At 26.7% G+C, this 13,199-nt stretch overlaps 1 protein-coding gene across 1 annotated transcript in view; it reads left to right on the plus strand.

Moving 5' to 3' along the window:
• Positions 1-8,088: 8,088 nt before the first annotated feature.
• LOC129961632 (uncharacterized) overlaps positions 8,089-13,199 on the plus strand; it is a 105,933-nt gene continuing 100,822 nt past the window's right edge. The window contains exon 1 of the mRNA XM_056075148.1: positions 8,089-8,285. The gene's annotated coding sequence lies outside the window, so the exon portion shown is untranslated. The remainder of the gene's footprint in view (positions 8,286-13,199) is intronic.

Consider the following 13,199-nt stretch of genomic DNA (forward strand, 5'->3'; position numbering starts at 1 on the left):
CCTCGGAAAAAATGTCATTGCCAAATGTCACAACAAAAAAAGGGATCATCATATTTTGGTGAATAATTTTGATTATTTATCTTGATAATTATTTATTTATTTATATTTTTAATATTAATTTTGATGATTATTTAAATATAAGCCATGCAATCACTTTATTCCAAACAATCCTAGTTTGTGACTATGTATCCAGAATACTCCGGGTTGGATGTCCTAAAAGTTTAGTCACTTTATTCAGAATGTGCAAGCGATTCATCAAATAATCTGAAAAATTCATTACATAAAGAAATATATAGAGAAAAGTGATGAATGCTAGATATGTGTATTTAGCTTCAATAATAATGTAAGCTCATAGAATCTTCATTAGATTAATTCAGAAAATTTATTGATAAATTTGCGCTATTTTCTAATGTAGGTCTGCAGTTACAATTTTTTCCTCTTTATCTGCATTTTTTCTCTATTTTTACATTTCTTTTTTCTGCTCTCCCATGAGGAGACCCCGCCCTTTTCGTTCGAAATGTTTATGAGTGTGCGTCATCTAATGTCCAGTTTTAAGTAGGATCCATCTTATTGGAAATTGGCATTGTCTCGACCAATCTCCAACACATTCGAAATATGCTATTGGTCAGTTTATGAGCCCCCCCCCCCAGTGTTATTGTGTTCTTCAGGATCGATATTACCCAGCAACGTAATGGTACAGTAAATACTTTGTTTTCAGCAATGATTTCGAATGCAATCGCGTGTGTAAGCATTGCCCCACTTAATTGACGAAAATGGAATCAATTCGTCTGCACAGAATCGAAGAATTGTTCTATTTTAAAAAATATATGTATTGATTATGGATTGAGCGTTATAATTATTCCAGGAACGAGATGGTTTATTTGAAGTACATAGTAATACTTCGTTGCAGTATTGGTATATGTAGTCATAAAAATGCTTCCATCAAACAATAAAATACTGTCTTACGAAAATCTAATTTGTATTGGCGTTATTTTAAGTAATATACATCTAAAAGAGAGCAAATAAGAGATTTGTTTACTTTTCCGAAATTGATTAGCGTTAAAAATGAATCATATCGGGGACTTGTTAAATCCCTGCTGCTAATCATATGCGACTTTCATTAGGACTAGAAAAAAGATTTGGCTGGGATTTTTATATCAAACTCAATTCTAAAATATGGTTTCTTTATAAGAATAACCTTGCAAACGCTTTTAAACCAATATTAGTCGATCAGTGACTTATTTGGATAAATACAGTTCATTTAGAACAGAATAATGTTTCTCTAAGTGTTAAAGCAACGTTTACTGTAAATCGAATAACGCAATAACGAAATCGAATAATGCAATTGACTATATATAGAATGACGCTTCTTTATATCGTTCCTGTTTGTCTTCCAAAATCTTGCTGATATTTAATCTTGGTTGAATGAACTTGTTGATTAGATATTCAGGCCGGAATAACCTGGTTGGTAGAGCATCGGATTCGCGTCCTTTAGGTTGCGAGTTCGAACCCCGCCGGCCGAAGATTCCCCGCGTGCTTGGTGGCTAACGCGCGTATAAATCTGTCGTGGTCACAAAATCCTCCATATCGAGAGTAATACCACTGGGGGTACTGGATCAGGGGTGATCGTTCTCTGATTCAGGTCTAAATTACGATCTGTGGTTGAGTGAATAAAACGCGTGAATGAAGTCCGCCCCGTAAAAAAGGGTTGTGACGTGTGTGTAGCTAAGTCGTTCTCTTGGCCCTAGATGGCGCTACTGTAGAAACAAGATGCTCTTCCCCTCAGGCTTAAATAGGCTGTCTCCGAACAGCGGGCTTGTCCATGGCAAGTGCCATAAGAAACAACAACAATTAGATATTCAACAAATATTTTCATATGTATGTCTCTGTTTTAAGTTATCATTTTAAGCACAATTAACATTAAATTTCTCCCCCCCCCCTTCTACATCTACCCTACGGCATTTCTGCGGTCTTAAAGGTCAGGTAGTTAGTTCTCTATCATTTTTTAGGATGGATATGTGTAGATTGATTAAAAGCAATTAATTATATTTTTACTGTGTCAAACTCGCCATAATCTAAAAATAGCATATAGGAAGGGCAATGTTGCTAATAATTTGGTAATAATTTAATGGAGTAGGTACATGGCATTCCCGCTAGAAAATTATAAGTGCAAAACAAAAAGATACGGAACTAGCATTTCATCCAATTTTATAGGCGATCATAGCTGACTTGACTTGACTGCAGCTGATATGTAATAAATTCTCTGTGACAAGTGTTTAAAAGAAAGAAATTGATAATGTATTAATCGAAATAAAAATATGCTTATTCAACATGATTTTTAAAATAAATATATTAAAAAGTAATAAATCTAAAACGAATCAAATTATGTAAAGGAGGTTTACTAATATAAAAAGCAAGTATTAAAATGCCTGCAGAAAGGAGTGAAGAGTATTACAACAACAAAAAATGCAAAACTGCATTATACGCATACTAGCAGAATTCCAATAAAGCAAATAAAATTTAAACAAAAAAATGTACTTTAAATTGAAGGTATAGAGATTCTTTTAAAACAAGACGTAAATGATACAATTCATAAACATAAAAAATCAACTTATGACCTCATTGTAAAATAATATTTCTTGTAATATCATAAATAAATATAAAAATGAAACTTTTGATAAACGATTTGATATTTAAAAAATTAAATATTGATTAACATTCAGATAGAAGGAAAGATACAGATACTGTAAAAAGAAAGACCATAATTAATCAAAAGAAAAAATGTACAAACAATCAAAAAAATTACTGTTAAATTATTTTTACTTTAGCAACAAATACAATGGCAGAAAATATTTTTTTTAAATGCAAATTCACTTTAAAAACCTTATATAGGCTTACGTAAAAATACCGAATTTATAGTTTCCAAGAAGAAGGAAAATTCCTATATAGAAATTTCGATATACAAAAATGAAATGCATTTTATAAAATTTTCATCGTGTTTTTTTTACTGAATACAATTATAATTCGTATTATAAGGTTCAAGAAAGATTTTTTAAATTTAAAGAAGATTTAAAAATTACCCTTTGAAAGAAATTTATTTTTAAAAATGTTACAAATTTGTATGTGTTAATATAATTAGAACTTCGTGGGAAAACCGACTGTATTAATAGATTTCAAAGCCCGGTAAAATCTCATTAAAAGCTTTTTATTCATAGTAGGCCCAGCATATAATAAAAACAGAAAAGCAATAATGATAATAGGAAGAATACCTACATTTATAAATTTCAAATAGATTTGGAAAACAGCCAATCTGGATTTGAGATGAGACAAGCAATGGAAACTACTAATAAGAATACGAATAACCTTTATTTAAGATGAAGTAATAGTGTTGAGATTAGAAGATGAAGATTTTGCATCTATCGAATTTTTCCCCCGATTTATTTTTCATTCTCCTTTCCACGTCTTTTATAAGGTTTTTCTCTCTTACGCTTAAATATTCATATTTGAGAATCATGTTCAATTATATGAAATGTAAAGTTAATTAAGAAAATGAATTAAAGAAAAGATTTTCTCCCAAGTTAGGAAAGTAATTCATAGTGGGAATAACATGGCCCATCGGTAAAAAAATCTAAAATTTTTTATAAACAATCTTCCTTGAATTCCTATCGCAGTAATAATCGGTTTTTATTTACTTATATTTTCTAATCGCTGCAATGCTATACATAATTCCTATCTGAAATTTTTATCCGGTATATAGAGATAATGTTTAATGAAAATCCGAAAGTCCAGAAAAATGTTCGCTGTATAGAAATTTTTTTCGATATATGTATAGTAATATTTTGTATTGAAAATCCATGATTCCTGAAAACGTTTGAACGGTTGATGTACAGAAATAATTTTTTAATGAAAATTCGATGCTCCCGAAAAAGGCTCGATATATAAAGATTTTCAATTTCTATTAAACTTGATGCATAGATTATAAATATATATATATATAGTGACCAATCTAAAGTAAGAAATAGTTTGAAAACGAAACTAAAATGAAAACGAAACAAAACAGTTTCGAAATCGCAACTAAAAATTATTACCCATTTTAACTAACACCAAAAAAGGAAAAGGAAAAATTCGGATTCTTTTTTATATATATTTTTGGTTTAATTTTTATTTGGTTTTTTGATTTTCCTATTAACTTGATTTTAATACTTTTGTATATATATATATATATATATATATATATATATATATATATATATATATATATATATATATATATATATATATATATATAATGATATTTTTAACTCTTAATTTAAACCAAATTAATTTCCAAGGCTTTTTCTTAATTTAGCCCATAGTAATTTCATTCTCTTATTTTCTGATCTCATTACTTTAATAATTCAACTGAAGCTGTGAAGAAACTACTGCGCAATCAGTTCTACGTATCAAGTACTATAAATAACTTATGTAATTTCAATACCTGGACATTTTTTTTATTAAAATAGAGCATTTTAGTTAGAAAAATCGACTCATCTGCTTCTGGTAGGTTCAGTGTTTATTAGTAACGTTAGACTTCTTTTAATTATTGTTTCATCTTTATATGATAGATTCCATTCGATATTAAATCAGAGTTATAGGCAAAATTTCTCTAATTAAAATTGTACATTTTAAAACTTTTAATTTATGAGCCATTTGTTATTTCTTATTTATCTTTATTCCAGCATACGCAGAACAAATATACTATATGGCCAGAAAATAGTGTAGTTTCAAGATATATTGAATACCTTGTAACATAATTAAAAATTTAAAAGAGGAAAATGAAATAGTGTTATTCATAAATGGGTTATTCCTTATAAATATTTTTAATTTAGCTTTGCTCGTTTAAAGTTTTAAATATGGATTCTTGTAATCATATTTTTTAATTCGCTTTTTTGATTTTCTAGAGTTTCGAAAAATTTTTAATGAGTTTTAGGTGTCATAATCTAATTTACTATTTTGAAAACGTAATTATCCTTGAACTCATTAACTAAATTAAATTTTAATTCCTAATTCGTAGTGATACCTTATAATGATTTTAAGAAAAAGAATTGATTCCAAGGTATCAAAAAGTAATGAATGATAGTAATGAATAAATTCAAGATTCAAAAAGTAGAAAATAAATAAATAAAAATATCTGCTTTTTAGCACTTTCATAAAATAGTGACCTAAAAGTAAATTTCTTTCACTTTATTAAATAGGTAACTTTGCAAAAGTAATCAATAATAAAAATGTGATAAATGAAAAAAATTCGACATATTTGACAGGCGGGCCGGAAAAAGATAAATGGTTTTGTATGATCATTACACTTTAGATGAGTTCTGTAAAGAGTTATATATTGTTTCGTCTCCTTAGCCAGTGTCATCATTTGCTAGTAACCCACAAAAAAAATCACTTTTTAAAATAGAAATTTTATTTATATTTTGAACAGTATTTTGATTCATGAATAAAGGAACTAAATGAAATCCTGTTTCTATAAAATATAAAATTGTTAGCTATCGGTAATCATATGCAATTCTAAAAATAATCGAAAAGTATATGAATCAAAATGAATTTTTTTTAACAGGTTGCTTTTCACACGGTACTAAATGTACAATTAAAAACAATAAATTTCTGTATATGTATGCTTGTCAATTTGTACTGTTTAAAAAAAATATTTTTTTTTTTTTTTTTTGTGTGTGTGTGTGTGCGCGCGCGTGTGTGTGTTATAACTTTTTTTAAAAACTTTATTGCATTCTAAGTATTCAAAGAAAAAGTATTATAATCGTCAAATTCGAATTTCAGATTTTAATAAATCTCCGCCTTCCAAACCTCCCTAAGTCCTAAATATATATATATATATATATATATATAGCTGATGTCTATCTGTGTTTCGACACGATGACTCAAAAATACTTTGAATGTGTGGATTTTTTCACCAAAATTATGGAATTGTTTCAAATTTTAAACGAAATCCATTCAAAGAGAGTTTATTTGTTTGTCTTTCCAAATGAAAGTGAACGCGATAATTACAAAAAGTGCAGCGATAGATAAAAAGAAATATTACATAGTCTTTCTAACATCTAAAGTGTGAATTCGTATCAAATTTGGACCAAATCCCTCAATAAGTTGCGAATCTATACATTTACATGCTTTATAAAAGAGATAATTCAAAAATGCAATGACATGCATAAATGAAATGTGATACGTATTTTTTTTTTTTACTAAAATTGCAATTTGTATCAGAAATGTGTCTAAAAGGAATACTCATTTTTTTTCACTATAGTATTATGAGCAAAACACTCCTGTGCGGAACTCTGAAAATAAAAATCTGTACATTCATGGCATCCATATCTTTACCTAAGATCCGTAGTTTTTTGCGGACGGGGAGGGGGGGGGGATAACACTTCTGTTAGAGATTAAGCAAGAAACTTTTGGAGATATTACTTCCGCTGATTTTAACAACATTACTGTATTAACAACAGCGTATAGTTATTTGTAAATAAAAAAAAACTTTAATTTATAACTATGTTTAATTTTCAACAATTTTATTAATTCAGTTATTTTTTTCTATAACATATACATTTAAAAAATAAATAAATTTATATCATTTTACAATATTGTTAAGTTAAAATTAATCAATATGTAAGTATTTGTCTTAATTTAAATTAAGAATTTATTGAAATTTAAAAAAATTAAATTGACTATTATTAAAAGAGAGGTTTCATGATGAGTACTGCCTAGCATACAAACTCGTATTTAAATCCGCCACTATATAAACAATTAACCTCTTATTATCTGTTCTTTGTTTCTATGAAGTGACGTCACCTTCAGATGGCGCTACTAATTTATCGTTTGGTTTCTTACTTTCAATTGATTTACCCCACACTAGAAAGAATCGCTAAAATATCGTTTGGTGTTTTCGAGCTTCTTTTTTTTTTTTTTTTTACTCATTTTTAACTAGCATACTCTTGTAATACGAAACTTATATTTATTTTTCAACGACTTTTTGCATGATTATAATAATTTGAATTAATTTATTAATTATTGGAATTAATTATTTATTGATCATTATAATTGAAAAAGATAATTTTCCTCTAGTCTTTCAAATGATGTAAAAACTTTTTTTTTTGCTTTAATACTTTTGGAAGATATTGTGAAAAGAAGATAAAATTTCGCCTAATCTTTAATTGACGAAAATTCTAATTAAAATTTCAAAAAAATTGCTCCGCGTTGGACATTTGCTTTTCTTAAAGAATGTATGTTCAAGTTTGGCAATGATAGGTCAAACGTCCGGTCTGTAGAGCGCCAAAACACTCACACTTTCATCTTTATTATAAGTAAAGATAAAGAAGTCATCGCACTTATGAATTATTGCTTTGAAATGCATGCAAAAATAAAGATTGATATATTGTCAATCGGTGAAGGATTTCATTCAAAATTTGATAAGTAACTATATTTTAGATGCTAAAGCTTTATGATAAATTTGAACTATCATTTATTTAAATTTTATCTCATTGCGTTTTGTAATTATCTCATTCAATGTATTCGAATAGCCAGGTAGAAAGATTATGAGAATTTCATTCAAAATCTAATAAAAATCTACGAATCGAATAATTTTATATCCTGAATTTCAGCCGCGTAGCTCGAAGCCTTTTAGAATTATTTTATTCACAAACAGATAGCTATAAATTCAAAAATGAGTTTTCGGACTCAAGCAGATCTGAAATATGGAAATTCTTCAAAATCTCGAATTTTTAAACAGTTACTTCGTATACAAGAAAGTAAGAAAGGATTCCAAATCAAGGAATTTTAAGACCTTGATCTAGATAATAAATCTGTGCTTTTAGAACATTGAAAAGCAACGGTAATTTTTTCCTTCGGAATATTTTCGATTTTGGTCCTTTTTACTGTGACCATCTACTGATTGATCCGCGGTCAGTTGCAATAACTCACGGCCACCGCTGACAGCTGGACTTAATGCCAACATGTGAACCCATGGAACCACCACTAGAGGGACTGTCCGTTACAGCTTAAGGCAAACGCTCTCATAACCATTACCGAGTGCGTGTGGGTGCCTGCATCATCCGACTCTTACTTTTTCCGTGTTGTTTTAGTTCTGGCGTCTGAACCTTGTCAATTGTTTGGTGTCATTGCCACATTAACTTATGCATGATCGCTTTCACGAGCAACAGTTTGAAAAGATGTATTAATTATTCAAGAATTCCGTAAAAGATTGTTATTGAATTATCATTGCTTTCGTTCAAATCTTGGTAAGTGTTGTTAAAATTTCTTCTTCTGTTTATTTAAAGAATTTTTATTAAAATTCTATCTCAAATAAAATGAAGCTAGATTAATATTTTTTAATGTATTTTATTGTGTTTCTCTTACAACAGCTTCATTCGATTTGCTGAATATAGCACCAATCCCCCCCCCTCCAAAAAAACGCATGCACTTTTATTGTTATTTGTTCCTTGTCGTTAAAAGCGTAACTTTCGTTTTGATTGGTTGAAATGTTTCTCTGATTTGTTAAACATCCAATTAGTAGAATTCCATAAATATATAAAGAAATTGTAGAGGTATTCGATTTTTAGTTTTCTTTTTTATCTCAATAAGTTTTTAAATCACTTTCAGTTCAGAGAATAGTTAATCACTATTTAATCTTTTGTTTAAATTTTTTGAAAATCATGGTATAAATAAGGTATAGAGATTGTTTTTATTAGATATATTAGATATTGTCTTCTTTCAAGCTTTCGCATCTACGATAAATATAATAATAGAATAAAATAAGCAGAAAATACTTTTTTTTTTGCTACTTTCAATCTACAATTTTAAACAGTGTTGATTCTTTTTAAATATCGTACAAACAGATAATTTAGTCTATGCATTTAAATGGTATTAATAAATTTAATTAAAACACGCGATATATCTTGAAATTCCACATATTTGTGGCACTGAAGTGGCAACATTTTTATTTATGATTTTAATTCGTGGTAATTATTATTTTTTTTGTGGTGTGCATTTTATTCTCATTGGTTATTGTTTCATTATTTTTTATTTAGAGTACTAAATATTTCTTATTTTTTTGTTAAGAAAATGCAAATAATTCTTTACCTAAAACAAATTCAATAGTATCTCGTTTAAATCTGTTTTAAATTTAATATATTTTCTATAAAGTCTGTTTTATATGTTTTAAATAACTAAAACTACGAAAATTTAATTTTTTGTTCGAAATTGTTTTTCTATATTATACTGCATTATTTAAATTGAAAATTGACGAGCAAATATATATTTTATTCCTGTTTTGGGTTTTATGGAGAATTTATTTCCTACTGGATTATATCCAAAGTAATTACAAACATCGGATATAAATGAATGAAGAAATAAAACATTGAAATATTTTTATAATTTAGTTTTAATTTATTAAATACACGTTTGTTTAAGCAAAAGTTTCTTGCTTGGGCTATACTGATAAAATTGCTTCACAGTATTTTCTTATTATTTGAAAGAAGCAAGGGGAAATTTATCTTAAAAATATATCTTAAAATCGTTTTCAAAACTTCTCAAGAATGTTTATTTAATCATCAAATTGTTCACTCAGACATTAAATAAAACTTCAAAATTTGAAAGGTGTTTCCCATGATTGGTTTCTTATAACTTAAAATTAAAAGAAATTAATTTTCAGATTAAATGTCTAGCTAGATTTTTTTTTTTTTTTTTTTTGGAAAATTAAGAACGAATAACTTTTTTAAATGTTCGCTTTGCTTCATACTTGTAATAAATTTATTTATTTTCCAAAACATATTCAAACGTAAAATAATCCAACTACTTCAAAATTTGTTTATTACCAAGCATTTTAAAATAATACTATTAAATCTTTATAAAAGTTTCAAATTAATTCCTTATTTAACTCAAAGTAAAAATATTATTTTAGATTTGTCAAATGCAAAATACAATTGATATTGCAGAAATTAATATTCAAATCCGGTAAAATGAATTATTTTTGGATTCAAATGAACACATCTTAACAGAAAATTTAAATATAGTAGAAATAAAAGCTATTTTAAATAAATATAGTAGTATTAAATATTATACTAATCAGTTCAGATCTTCTAAAACAATAAAGGTCCATCATTTTTTTCTCGTTTATAATACAAATTGAATCGATATATTGAAGTTTAATTTCATAAAATAATTGAACCGAAACCATTTTTTTCGTTAAACATTCAGAACAATATGATATAAATTCATAAGTATAAAATTTATATACGTTTAATTTATCTTATGACTTTTTTTGAAAAGAGAATCATATGAAAAAGCAGTTTTATAGCAATTTTGATGTGAGAAGTATATAAATATCTAATTAGAGAAAAAAATTTGATATTTGTGTTTTTATCCTTTTGTTATAAATAATTGGGAAAATGGCAATTAATTTCACGAATTTATATTATTTCAATCCGTTATATAAAGGAACCAATATCCACATGATTAATAGTCGACAGTATGAAAAATGGGAATATTCAATAAGACTTATATAACATCTCTAATTATTCTTGATTTATTCTCATAAAATCGATAAAATATTTGTAAAGTAAAAAAAAATATTTGTATCTTAAGTTCTATCAAATATAACTTACCAAACGTATTAATATACAATTCTCTAACTAAAAAAGCTTTACATGAAAGAGCCTAAGCTCATACAAAATTCTAATCAGTGCTGAAGTCCATGATTCCAAAGTCCATTTAAGTAACATGATTTAAACAAGTTCACTTCTCGCATTTTTCTCGAAACCAACCTTGGTAACTTAGGTAACTCGAGGAGATTATTCCAAACAGAAAATATACAGCTCCTAAATAAAATTTATAAAATTTGCCTTTGAAATAAATAACATGTCATGCTACATGAGCTTTAAAATAACTCGTGAGTTGGTTACAAAAGCATAAGTGGTCCGCGGAGATTGCACCTTGGAGATTTGCGTGCGTCCGTTTATAATAATCAACATAAATCGGAGAAATACTGCATAAACGATATTCTCACCTCTTTTAGATTCAAGTTTAATTTAGCTGAAAAAAGATTTTTTTTTATTTAAAACGTAAAAGACAGTAATGGAACAAAGTAAAAAAAAACGCGTTAACAGACATTGCTCCAATTATAGGTAAAGCAACTTTTCTACATATTAAAGTTAATAATTTGTTTATATATTATCGTTATGTTATGGAAACTAAAATTTCATACAAAATAAATGTCTGGACTAAGGATTGTGATTGGTTCTCTTGATTAGATTTTCTTCGTCAAATTCTATTATATATTGAATATACTAATTACAATATTAAATCATTCCAAATAATATAATAATATACAGTATTGAATAAACTATATTGTATTCAGCATTCTAATATTGAAATTCGGCAGATCTCAAGCTATAAAGATCATGGCTTAAATTTTGGGATTGTAGAGACTTCCAAAATTCTAACAACCACAAACTAGTACAGAAAAGTAATGAAAGCTTTTCATTTTGATGGTTATCTTTAGAAATAAAAAATATTATGAATAATCTTTTCCTTAATTGAGTTAGTATTTTCAAAAATTGAGGGAAATCATTATTAAACCTTAAGGAAATCAAAAAAAAAATAATTTTAATCAAGAAAATGAAATATTTAGTTTTAAAAATTATACATATAATATAAATAACAAAAAATGAATATGAAATATAAAATAAATAAAAAACAAATAGGGCAAAACCCATAAAACTGAAAAAAAAACTCATCAAAATGATAATATAAATGTTTAAATAAATGAATATAAGAAATCAAATGTTTTTCCGATTTTTGGTGCACATCAGAAAGAAATAAAACCACTTTATCAATCCTTGTTAGACAAATGAGTTAAAATTAGAACTCTATGAAAATAAATTTTTCTTTGAAAGTAATGCACATGTGAAACATTTATAATGGGCAAATAAGAAAACATTATCAACAAACGAAATAAGCTTTTCTTTTATTCAATTAATTCACCTATCTTTAATATGACAGTCGATTAAAAATAGGACATGATTTTCAATGATATAAAATACTGTATTAAATAGTAAAATTCATGATTATTTTTCAAATTATTTATCAATTTTCGATTGTTGTTTTTAAATGTTCTAGTTGTTTGACAGAAAAGTTAGTTCATCTTTTGAAAGCAAAAAATTAATAACAGCTAGTGCATTTATGCATTGTTTCTTCCCATTGCTTACTCTAAATGAAATTTTAAAATTTAAAATATTCTATCTTACAAAGTGTTAAATCTTCTTTCAAATAGCATGAAATATTTTATCAGTGAGTTTTATCTCTGTAATCTTTTAAAAATTAAAAAATTCTGGCTCATAATTTATTATTTAAACCTATATACATGAAGTCATCTTTAATCCGAAGAGAAAAGTATATATTTATAAATGAAAAAAAAAATGTTTTAAGTAAATAATATAAAAAATTGTAATTTTTGTTATTTAATAAATAAGTATACTGTTAAAAATGCGTAATCTAAATTTTTATATACTTCTCTTGTTCTAATAATCGCATTTAATAAATACTCGTGGTACACTAAAATCTGAAGACAAATTTCACTCTCCTACAATCAAAACTGACAGAATTATGAAGCTTTGAATTTCATTATTTTAAAGGTCACTTCAAAGACATGGAACCGATGGCTGGATTATCTGTCTTAAGGAAACCATTGAAATGATATAAAATTGTTTAAAATTGTAATAATTAAAGCTACATAACTCGATCAATTTTGATCGTAGAGGAATTGAGATTTTTTTCACCTTTGTTTCTCTAAAATGTTAACATACCAAGAATATTTGAAAAAATATTAAAAAAAAGATTAAAAAAAGTCTAAAAAAATTGAGATTTCGCATTTTTTTCAACAGTGCTTATTTTGAATACAACAGCACAAACCATAGCTCTTATTGTCACTTAAAACATCTTTCCGAAAGGAATTACATGCCTATCTCTAAGGATTTAGAAATTAGTTATTGAACCCTGGCTAAAGTAGACAACTTGAATAATAAACATCATTAAACTAGCAACAAGTCAAGATTTAGAATTTTTAAAAATAGTAATATCAAATAGTAGATGAATATATGCGAATAAAATTTCAAAGTGTAATAAATTTACACAGTATCATAAAATATGTTCTTTGC

The sequence above is a fragment of the Argiope bruennichi genome, chromosome 2, assembly GCF_947563725.1.
Source record: "Argiope bruennichi chromosome 2, qqArgBrue1.1, whole genome shotgun sequence".
NCBI lineage: Eukaryota > Metazoa > Arthropoda > Arachnida > Araneae > Araneidae > Argiope > Argiope bruennichi.